This window comes from Scylla paramamosain, chromosome 2 (genome assembly GCF_035594125.1).
Source record: "Scylla paramamosain isolate STU-SP2022 chromosome 2, ASM3559412v1, whole genome shotgun sequence".
Taxonomy (NCBI): domain Eukaryota; kingdom Metazoa; phylum Arthropoda; class Malacostraca; order Decapoda; family Portunidae; genus Scylla; species Scylla paramamosain.
The window spans coordinates 26,400,878-26,412,950 of record NC_087152.1 but is presented as its reverse complement, the minus strand read 5'-3'; the positions used below and the strand labels follow the sequence as shown (position 1 = coordinate 26,412,950).

The 12,073-nt window shown below is 44.7% G+C and overlaps 1 pseudogene; it reads right to left on the bottom strand.

The window, feature by feature from the left end:
* LOC135112444 (Y+L amino acid transporter 2-like) overlaps positions 1-12,073 on the bottom strand; it is a 172,051-nt pseudogene that overhangs the window by 104,217 nt on the left and 55,761 nt on the right.

Genomic DNA, 12,073 nt, shown 5'->3' with positions numbered 1-12,073 from the left:
GTTACCAGATGAACCTCACGATGTCAAAGCGGCGCTCCTTCCGACAACTGGCGGAGCTTTGTTGGCCATGAGGTAATTACATCCGATTATTTCAGGAGACGCTTCGTGATCCGGCACGGAGTGGAAAAAGCGCGGGACTCGTTAGTGCGTGCCCTGCCTCACTGGAAAGAAAAAGGAGAACAAGCGGAGAAAATGGAATTCCGTGGCGGGCGAGTCTCAGGGTATTGCAGGCAAAACTTTTTTATTATTTATTTATACTGCCTTGTTACTTGCTTTTTTTTTTTTTTTTTACCGAGTTTCCATACGAGTTGGTGGAGGAAACAGGCGGCTGGAATATTGAAAAAAGCATGAAAAAGAATTGATTGGAATTAAATGCAGAGCTTGGAACGAATCAATAACGAGAGGGAGAGAGAAGAGAACAACAAAGGGAGAAACCAACACAACGTACACCACCACCACCACCACCACCTACACTACGAGCACACCCACCACCACCGCCTCGCCATTCCCGAAAAGGTCGAGCCTGTCTTCGGTAACCAACTAAGGACATTTTCGCAGTACTGGAAATTGTTGCAGCGTTCTCTCGTCGGCTCCACAATCGTCGCGGCGGGGAGAGGGACGCCATTACCCTCAGCGCCGCGACGAGCTTTTCGGGGGCGCTCTCAGACTGTCTTTGTACTTCCCTTCCCTGCTCGCGGCGGTCACGGGGGCGGTGATCTCTGCTGGCAAGGTGGAGACATTTTTTAAGTTTTATTATTTTTTTTGTATTATTTTCATTGTTGTTGTTCTACGATGTTTTGTCTTCTTTCTGTATTCTTTTCTTTGTTCGTTTATTCTTTATTTTCATAACTCCTCCATCTTCTACATCTAACTTTTGCTACTGTTGCCATTACCGTTACTGTTAGGACAGCAACTACGACTACTACCACTACTACTATTGTCGTAGCCAAGCCGAGGGTGTGTTGTCGCCAAAGCACCCAGGCCTTGGCCACCCATTGCCCCAGAGGTCACTGGTTATCGCCGTGACCCCTTGTGAGGCTTACGGCATCCCTGGTCACACGAACAGGACAGTGCCTGCCTTGATGACGAGGCACCCGAGCGCCGAGTAAAGGTGACTAAGGCCGTGTAGTTAATGATCCTAGCCTATTCGTAATCAATCTTGTGATCAAGTTACCTTACAGTCGCTGACTTCACAAAACACTTCAGTAATGCACGAACTAGAAGGATATAGAAAAACCATATATGTTCGTGTGTAAAGGTGGTTATTGCCCCGCACAACCCCTGGTAATTCACAATGTGTCGGGTCGCCGGCATTGCACCACCTACTCCCTGCACCGTAGCCACGTCACCACATAAATCCTGCACAGCTATGCACCGTATGGAGGCAATCCACACATTTTCCCAGAACCATACCCACATCTAACAACACACATAATAATCACAGTCAAATAGAGACATTTATAGTGCTTAACATACCTTCAAAGGCCAACACAGGACCCAGGTGCACCCCACACAACCAACACCACCCTGGTGTCGACACAGCCCTGGCCACGTCACCACTGGCCACCCAGAACGCACTTGATAACACCTCACTTCCCTATATATACTAAGCCTCACCTAAGTAATATACAAAAGGCACATAAAAATGAATATTCATAATATGATCTACAAATATACATACAAAAATGCATAAAAGAAGAAAAAACCTGGCAATACACAGGACCGTCCCGTAACCCGGGCGAATACGAACAACCACGACTCCCGTCAGGTACTCAAGACATCGTGATTCATGACACAAGGATGAACGTGTACCAGAAAAGATGAAGACGAAAATAGAACAGCATAAAACGTCTCTCTACCCACCTATCTCCCCCCCCACCTTCTAGACTCCATTCCCAGAGAGAGAGAGAGAGAGAGAGAGAGAGAGAGAGAGATGTGCCGAGAGAAAGTGTTTGTGTAGTAGGAGTGAAATACTTTCCTTTTTTTTCCTGATATTCATGTTCACTTTCTGACAACAGACAATAGAAACAAGAATAGCAACACACACACACACACACACACACACACACACACACACACACACACACACACACAATACCAGCATGTACTCGTACGTAAGAGGCAGTCGACTCAACTCACCGTCTCATCTCCCGCAGAGCTTCTCCTCCTCCTCCTCCTCCTCCTCCTCCACCCTCTGCAGTCTCTTATTCCTCATCATCTTTCTCTCTCTCTCTCTCTCTCTCTCTCTCTCTCTCTCTCTCTCTCTCTCTCTCTCTCTCTCTCTCTCTCTCTCTCTCTCTCTCTCTCTCTCTCTCTCTCTCTCTCTCTCTCTCTCTCTCTCTCTCTCTCTCTCTCTCTCTCTCTGTGTGTGTGTGTGTGTGTGTGTGTTCCCACGTCACGCCATGCTCAAAAATAGAGAGAAGCCATAAGAGAATATTTTCAGCTGTCTATTCCTATTCATCTTCGCTTTTTACCTCCTTCACTCCTTTCCTTCACTCCCACACCTGAAGGACAAGAGGAGGCTGTCTCGTCGTGCTGACAGAGGCAAGGTGAATAAGGTAATCAACACAGGTAAAGTATTAATTCCACACAGCAGGTAAGAACAGGTAAAGTAATAAAGAAATCTCCAATCTATGCTCACCTGGCGCCGCTAATGTACAGGTAGATGAGTGGATAATGACCCTCGGCTTACCTGTGAAGGGAGAACATAAAAAGGTGTATTGGCTCCTCGCCTTACATGGATCACTCTTGTTTAATTTTATGAGTGTTCTGACATGTCTTGTCTTCCAGTCACACACACACACACACACACACACACACACACACACACACTGGCAATCTACCCGAGTGTCCAGCGTCTTCTATCCCCCATCTCTCTCTCTCTCTCTCTCTCTCTCTCTCTCTCTCTCTCTCTCTCTCTCTCTCTCTCTCTCTCTCTCTCTCATGCTCTCGTCTTTGTAAGGAAACCCACAAAAGATACACACGTGACACAGATTCAATCACACACACACACACACACACACACACACACGTTATCTCTTTCTCCGCGTGTCTTCAGTCAAACTTTGGTCGCCAAGTGTTGTTGTTTGCGTGAGGGAAGCACCGATGACACAACACCTGCCCCTCCACCGCGATACAAACTAATACTTTTGCTTCTCTCTCTCTCTCTCTCTCTCTCTCTCTCTCTCTCTCTCTCTCTCTCTCTCTCTCTCTCTCTCTCTCTCTCTCTCTCTCTCTCTCTCTCTCTCTCTCTCTCCCTTGACTTACATCGAGGAGAGAGAGAGAGAGAGAGAGAGAGAGAGAGAGAGAGAGAGAGAGAGAGAGAGAGAGAGAGAGAGAGAGAGAGAGAGAGAGAGAGAGAGAATGCGTACTTAAAAATACATAGAGAACGTTCAATTAAAGAGAGTTTACCTATGAAACTGTGCATGAAAATGTTTGAAAAATTACAAGGTTAAAGAAATTCAAGAAAGAAGTTATTGAAGGTTGTAGAATATTGAGGAGGAGGAGGAGGAGGAGTTACAAAGAGTTACAAAGATACACAGCCTACAACAGACCCTGCGGTCCTCACGAGGTGACCTGACCTAGGGGTATTAAGGTGACTGTACAAGAAAAGGACAGGAAAGCAGAAGGTTCTCTACCACCTTCAGGCAAACAGAAAACATTTCCTGGAGGCAGGGAAGTAAACAGAACTGTAATAAGTGCAACATCATTAAGGGGACTGATTATTGATAAAAGATAAATCGAAAAAAAAAATAATAATAATAGGTAGAGAGACCGCTACTATCCGTGTCAGAGCCTGTGATGCATCGTTTTGCGCAAACATCTTGTAAACAAACAGTTGGATCATTATGGCATTTTGGCACAGCTTGTTTGACACTGTGACAACACTGCATTGCTAAGTGTGTTTCATTAAGGAGTTTACTCTTAGCTTTGAAGGCGAAGGTGGCGAAACCCGAGAAGACATTGGGACAGGACAAGGTTTGATGTGACGCGTGATGGTGCTGCGGGACAGGATCAAGGCAAGAAGGGTCTCAATATTTTTCGTGAAAAGTTACGTGTGTTTATGATTCAGCAGTGTGTACTTATACTCAAGTTCCCCGCCACAGATTTCATGAAAAGAATTAGAATAAATCAATGCCAGTTAATCACCTCAACTCTAATTAACCTGCAACCAAGGGGAGGAGGGAAGAAAGAAAGACTGACAAACAGACACACGGATGGACGAGTGTGTAACAAAAGCTATAATTAAGAAACAAACAGTCAAATCAGGTATCGTAGTCACCTACCAAAAATTACTTTATTTTGATGAGAAAGCAGCAGACGTGGCAGTAGTGATGGTGTAGTGATGGTGTTGGTGGAGTAGTTGCAAGGTGACCTGTTTGATGGTGTATATGGCAACTCTCCACATTCACCATCCATAAATGGTGATTCACCTCACCACTGCTTTTTTCTCTCCTCTGCTCACAATATCAATTCAAACCAAACATGAAAACTTGCGCAAAGACTTTCAGCATCTGTGTGGTGGTGGTGAGTGTGGTGGTGGCGGTGGCGTTCATCACCTCCTCCTTGTGGGGCGTGGTGATGGACGCCCGCAAGCTTGGACTTCTGGTGGAGGCGTGGCAGCGCGCCGGTCGCCACACCACTCCTGTGGGGAAGGTGCGGGAGTGGCTCGCCACTGCCTGGTGGTTGGGGCCCCTGAAGCCTGTCCCTCCAAGGGATCCCCTGTCGGAGTGCGGCATCCCCGTCACCGACTGGCGGGAGCTGGTGGCCCTCGTGGTGAACATGAAGGCCCGCCTGGCCTGCGTGCAGGAGCAGATCCTGCTGGCTGAGCAAGAGCATGATGACTTCTACACAAGCCTGGTGGTGGCGGCGTGTTGCCTGGTGGCGGTGCCGCTGTGTGGCGCCCTGCTGATAGGGTGCTCCTGCGTCCTCCTCCTCCTGCCGTGGCGCCACCATCAGTCATTCGAGGAAACCAAGGATCTGCAGACTTATACGGGACACACTGAGGATCAGCTCAAACTGATCCACTACAAACTTGTACGACGGAAACTGAAGAAGCTTCTAAAGCAGCACTGTCCCCTGAAACGACACGTCCTGCTTGTAATGTTTGACTGGCTGACCGAGGTGCAGCTCTCCCCGGACACTGGTGGCGACGGCCGCGTCCCGGTGCCTCTCCTGTCGCGGGAGGCGGTGCCACTGGCGCTGCAGGAGGACGCTCGCGTCGAACAGGGAGGCCAGCTGAGCGTCCCCCCCGTGGAGGACCCGGCGGCCCCTGTAGAGGACACTGCAGCCCAGGAGGCAGGTGGCGAGGAGGCCCACAGCCTGGTGCGGCGCAGCATTGTGGTGCCTCCTCGGTTCAGGCACAGGCTGGCGGGCGCCGGGGAGTGCCACCTTCGGTATTTAGCGCGCCACTACTGCGTCTTGGTGTGCCACACTTGGGACGCGCCGCGGGGCAAGCTTCACATTAGAGGCCCCAAGAAACGCGTGCTGGAGTGCCACGCCCACGTGCAGGAGTTGCTGGCGGGCTACCGTGCACGTGAGGCGGGGGCCCAAATGAGAAGCCTTCACTTTGCTCTCCCTCAACACAAAGGACACGCTTTGTCCTAAGAAACCTTAGAGTGACTGTAGTAGTAGCAGCAGTAGTATTAGTAGTGGTAGTAGTAGTAGCAGTAACAGTAACGGTAGCATTAGTAGCAGTAGTATTAGTAGTGGTAGCAGCAGTAGTAGTAGTAGTAGTAGCAGTAGTAGTAACAGTAACAGTAACAGTAGCAGTAGTAGCAGAAGTAGTAATTCGTTGTTACCTGTTCACTTTACGTCAGTTTCGTTATCTACACTTTTATGTTGGCTACCATTCATAATATACTTTGCTTTCTCGTTTCGATACCCTATATGAAACACTTTGTACTTATTCACATTAAGACTCATTTGACAGAAGGTGGAGGAGGAAGAGGAGGAGGAGGAGGAGGAGGAGGATGGCAAGGAAAGTGATGTGAAAAGGAGAGTAAAGGGAGAAGGATGAAGAGAGAAAGGAGGGCAGATGAAGAAAGAGGAGGAAGATGAAAAGGAAGACAATAAAAAGGAGAACAAGGAGAATGACGAGAAAGACGAGGCAAGGACAGAGATGAAAGGAAGAAGAGAGAGAAGAGAGGTGAGAGAAAGGATATAAAATTGAAAGAGAAGACGGAAGGAGAGGAGGGAAGAAAATGCGGATAGGAGAGAGAAAGAGGATATAATAAACGAGATAAAAAAAAATATAATGAAGAGAAAGGAGAGAAAGACAAACAATAAACAAAGATAAAGAAGAGGAAATACAAGGAGAGGAAAAGGAGGCGTTTCTGAAACTGGATGAGGAGGGAGAGAGAGAGAGAGAGAGAGAGAGAGAGAGAGAGAGAGAGAGAGAGAGAGAGAGAGAGAGGAGAGAGAGAGAGAGGAGAGAGAGAGATATGAGAGGAAGGAGCAGAAAGACGGAAGATGAGGAGAAAGATGAAAAGGAAGACGAAGAAGAAGAAGAGGAAAAGGTCGTCTTGTTTTAGTCCGTCTTGTCTGGAAGTTAATCTTGCAATCCTCATCTCCTCTCACTCCCTTTTCTAGTTCACAAGATTTACAGTGTGTCTTCTTCTCCTCCCCTCCTTATCTCCTTTAACCCTTTAAGGACCAAATTTATATCTACGTGTAGGAAAAATTTGATAATGAGTAAAATCAATTGATTGTATCGAACTTTATTGAAAGTAAACCTTAAGTTTCTACAAAACACATTTCTATAATATATTAATGTATTGGTTCAAAAATGGACCATTGGTCATTTTGACCTTGGAAAAACCAATTTATTTCAGAAATGAATTTTTTACATTGTTGTGCCTCTATAATCCTTATAAAATAACAAAACTTTCCTACAGATAACTTGTAATCAATAGACAATACAGTATACAATACACAGCCATTTAGAATTGATGTTTTGATTGTGTTTTTCTTTACGGAAAGTACCTATTATGTGTGAAACTCAATGAAGCAATTTCTTTCTTTATTTAGGCAAAGTGCAACATTGCATTTGCAGCAGTATGTGTTTGGCCTTCCTTTACAATTTGGTAGCTTGCAACGAGGTCTTTCTTTCGTCTCAACAATCTTGGGCCAGTGGCCAATTCCATCTTTTGTGATGTCAACACTTGGAATTGGTTTTGTTGCATGACCTCTCTTTTTTTTTTCCTCGTGCTCTGTCTCAAGACTGCTGGAGCGTGGTCTTCCCACACCGGGTCTTTTCAGGGGGTCTTTGTTTTGGCGTAGGAGAGAATATGCCACCTTCAACTTGAATGCCTGCAACTGAAGTTGCGATTTTTTTTGACACCCCTATTGCACTAGCATCCCTCCTGTAGAGAAGCCATGAATTTACTATTGTGACATCAAGAAAGTGGAAAACAAGTTTATGGTAGTACTTGTGAGACCTTATGTGGATTCTATATAAGGCAATCAACGAATCCAGAAGATCAACCCCTCCCATTTCCTCATTATAGGTTTTGACTATTTTGGGGCAAGGAATTTCAACAATCTCCTTCCTTTTCTTGTCATACCTCTTACATGTTCCCAAAGGTTGAGCAGATGAAAAGCTTGTGAGGAGAGTCACACAACGATTGTCTACCCATTTCATTGCATGTAACTCTACTCCATCATAAGTTGTGCTTACCTCTACATGAGACCCCCTTTGCTTTTTCAACATTTCCTTATCTGTAGGCAGAACATTTCCTATCCCTTTCAGTCTGTTTTGTCTCACAGTACCCAGAGAGTAGATCTGCTTCGTTGCTAAATGAGCCATTAGTTTAGGAGATGTGAACCAATTGTCATGGTATAACAAATGGTTTGGCATTTACTGGGATTGTGCGCGCCAACTGCAGAACTATATTGGATGATGGACCCAGATCCGGTTCACCTTGGACTGGCTTTAGGGGCCCATCATAAACATGGAAGTCATTCAAGATCCCAGAGGTATCACACAAAGCAAATACCTTGAAACCCCATTTGTGTGGTTTGGATGGGATGTACTGCTTTAGGTAAGAATTTCCTTTGAAGGGAACAATCATTTCATCAATGCAGCACATTTGTTGCATTGGGATGCTGCGAAATTTTGATTGCAAATGGTCAAGTAGTGGGCGAACCTTGAAAAGCCTGTCAGCATTGGGACCAGTCCTGTCAGGTGCCTGAGTGTTGTCATTGAAATGTAGAGAACTTTTTTATTTCTTCCCATCGCCTTCTACTGAAAACTTTGGATACGGAATCGAATTCCAGCACCCCACTCCAATAAAGCCTAGTGTTAGATATTTTGAACAAGGACATAAGAAAGACAGTCCCTAGAAATTGTTCCAACTCATCTTTATCCAGCTTCAGAGGCTTGTTTACATTTTGTTGTGTTGCATACAAATTGCTTTGTGTCACAATGAACTTTAAACCTGCCTCCATAGAACTGTGACGTGTCCATATCTGAGGAAACAGAATGACCCACTGGTACATTTTTGAACCATTTAAAAACACCTTTTTACATTACAGTAATATAATCCAAAGTCAGGCCAACATTATAAACACATTCTACTGAATATATGGGATATATCATAATTTTTTGTAGTGACCTGGCTTACCTATGAGTCGTCCAAAAAAAATCATTGAAAACGGAGGATCAGTCACTACGTCCTCCCCCTCTGAGTGGTCACGAGTCAACTGCTGTTACACAGAAACAAGAGCTTTTTTTCCACATATCGTGTGAGTGATGTTTTCTGATATGGTGCAAAAATGTACCACCGGACGGACACGCCTCTACAAGGGAATTTCATCCAAGGAAAAGCACGCTTTTGAAGTGGTTCATAATTGTACCAATGGTCCTTATAGGGTTAAAATTTCTTTCCGCAAAGCCCTTCATACAATGTCACGCGTGGTCACTGTACACACACACACACACACACACACACACACACACACACACCAGAGCATCATAGTGGGTAAATTAGAGCATTAATATTTATTTTCAGGTGTGGTTGGTGTGTATTAACATAAAAGTCCTATTAGCAATGTTTTCTTTGTTGGCTTTTTGCTATGTATTTTTCCATGATGCTTTTGTCGATCTGTTAGGAATAGTGACCTGGATGGTGTGTGTGTGTGTGTGTGTGTATGTGTGTGTGTTTCTATCGTAAGGTGGTGAGGGATCAGAGAAGTTTCTTATTGCTCTTATTGTTGTTGTTGTTGTTGTTGTTGTTGTTGTTGCTGTTGTTTTCCTTCATCATCATTAGTATCACGTTTGCCTCTTCCTCCTCCTCCTTCTCCTCCTCCTTCTTAATATCATCATCATCATCACTATATCATTACTATTGTTGATATTTCCATCGTAATTATCAGTAGTAATACTAAATACACATGCATAACGCATTTATCACGTTACGCTACCTAAACATAAGTATCATGACACTCTCTCTCTCTCTCTCTCTCTCTCTCTCTCTCTCTCTCTCTCTCCTCTCTCTCTCTCTCTCTCTCTCTCTCTCTCTCTCTCTCTCTCTCTCTCTGTCACTTTTACATATACTTCCTCTTCTCTCTTTCTCTTCGTAATCATCTTTCATATCCACTTTCTCTATTTTTCACACTTTTTATTTCCTTTATGTCAGCTTAACCCTCTCTCTCTCTCTCTCTCTCTCTCTCTCTCTCTCTCTCTCTCTCTCTCTCTCTCTCTCTCTCTCTCTCTCTCTCTCTCTCTCCCTGACGAGCGTGAAATTGCCAGTTCGCTCCTCTCTTCTGTCTTTCTATCAACTCCTCCCCCTTCCTCTCCCTCCTCTGCTCTTAGATACGCTGTGCCCAGTGGCTACTCCCGCCCTCTGTTGCATCACGTACAGCCAAGATACAGGAACGAGTCATTTGGGATGGGAAGGTAAATGGTAAATAATATGGGGACAGATTTATGGAAGGTATGAAGAGCTGGTGTTGAAGCTTGGACAAAACAACGAGTCACTTGGGTTGAGAAGTTAAAGACAAGTCAAATAGTTGTGTCTGCTTTCGTTTTCTTTATTGTTTTTTTTGTTTTTTTACGCTATGTATAAAGAGTCTACACACACACACACACACACACACTCACACACACACACACACACACACACACACACACACACACACGTACGTTTCCGGTAACTATCACTGCCAACTTCACCATTACAAACTACCTTCATTACCAAGCGAATTTATTAACCACCATCACCACCGCCGCCGCCACCGCCACCACCACCACCACTGCCGCCACCATAACCATCACCTGCAGACAGGCGCCATTGCCATCACCACCACCGCCAGAAGCATCACCACTGCCGTGTCTGTCATTTGTGTGCAGCACCAGGGAACGGATTCAGACCAGGAGGAGGAGGAGGAGGAGGAGGAGGAGGAGGATTAGAAAGGAAAACCAAACAGCAGGAGATATTCTGGTCCTCGGTGAGAGGTTGGGACGAGGAGGACAAAGAGAACAAGTACGAAGACTGGAAATACCATGAAAAAAAATATGTATAAAAAAGTGGGTAATTAGACTCTGTATTAGAATAAGAAATATTTGTCAATATGAAGAGAATATACTGAAAGAAAGCAAGGAATATAAGAGGAAGATGAAAGAACACACACACAAAAAAAACATTCTCCATTTTTTCATTACTGTACGACAACTAAATTTCAGCCAGTATACTTGTCATCACCAGTACTTCTCTTCCAGACGCAAGACTTACATGCAATTCTTTGAGAGTGAGAGGGAGAGGTGTTGTGTTCAGTGTATCCGTTAGGAGTTTATCTATATTTTGTACAATAACCTTCAAATCAACAAAATTACAGTTAATCCTTCACTTTCTTCTTACAATGAAGAGAAACTTCTAATGAACATTTTAAAATAGTAATACATTCAAATATACATAGCTCAATATTCATACCTTGAAAACCGTAATACATTTAAATATACGTAGTTCAAGAGTAATTCCATTTTTCCCTACTCTTGTTGCCCTACGCCAGTGTTCCTCTTACGTAAAAATTCGTAATACATTCCTTTCATTAACAAAAACACACCGAATTCCTTGCCCCTATAACTTTTACAACGAGCGGCAACTCACTCAACGAAAGCCAAATTAATATTGAAACCCTCGAGTGCAGAGAGAGATCACCTTTCACTTCACTCACTCACCTCAACATTCACTTCTACATTCATTGCTCACCCACGCAACACTCCACACTCTCCGTCACCGCAATAAACGGCTCCCTTTTTTTTTTTCCGCAGTAACCTCATACGATCCACCACCACAAAATTCCAGTAATTCACACACATTTCCAGCCTGTCAGTGTCCTGTCCGAGTCCTAACGGTTTTCAAAAGATACATCAAAATCACCATGCTTTTTTTTTTTTTCCAGATATCCTCGCTTCATATTCACTGGCACTCAGTGATACGTTCAGTTACTCATCCACTCATATTTATTCACATTTATTTATTACACTTCACCCTCTTTTGGATAAGCCGTTTTTGACTTTGCTAATTTAAAGAATGGCGCCTCAATGGACCTTTCTCTCTCTCTCTCTCTCTCTCTCTCTCTCTCTCTCTCTCTCTCTCTCTCTCTCTCTCTCTCTCTCTCTGTAGTCCAGTGTTCACAAAATGCACCTGATTATTCCTCTCTCTCTTCCACTATTTGCCTTTATTTTCCGCGGCTCTCACCTCCCCTCACCCCGCCCCGCCCTGTCCCGCCTCTCTCCTCCCCGCCCCGTCCCTCCTCCTCCCCTTTGTCGTGATCCAATTACCCACCTCAAGTCCACAAGAGCAGGGGAAGGAAAAAAAAAGCAATACTAGCGCTTTCCGTTTCCTCACCTGTCCCCTTCCCCTCCACCCCCTCTCTTTCCACCTCCTCTTCCTCCTCCTCCTCTTCTTCTCTACTGTCTCCTTTTCTTCGTTCCTTCACATCTTCTGTAATTATTCTGCCTTTCTTCTTATTATTTTTTTTATCTATGTGTGTTTCTTAGTTTATCCTTCTTCCTCTTCCTCCTCTTCCAATTTTCTTTCTTCTCTTCTCTACAATTTTCTCTCCTCTT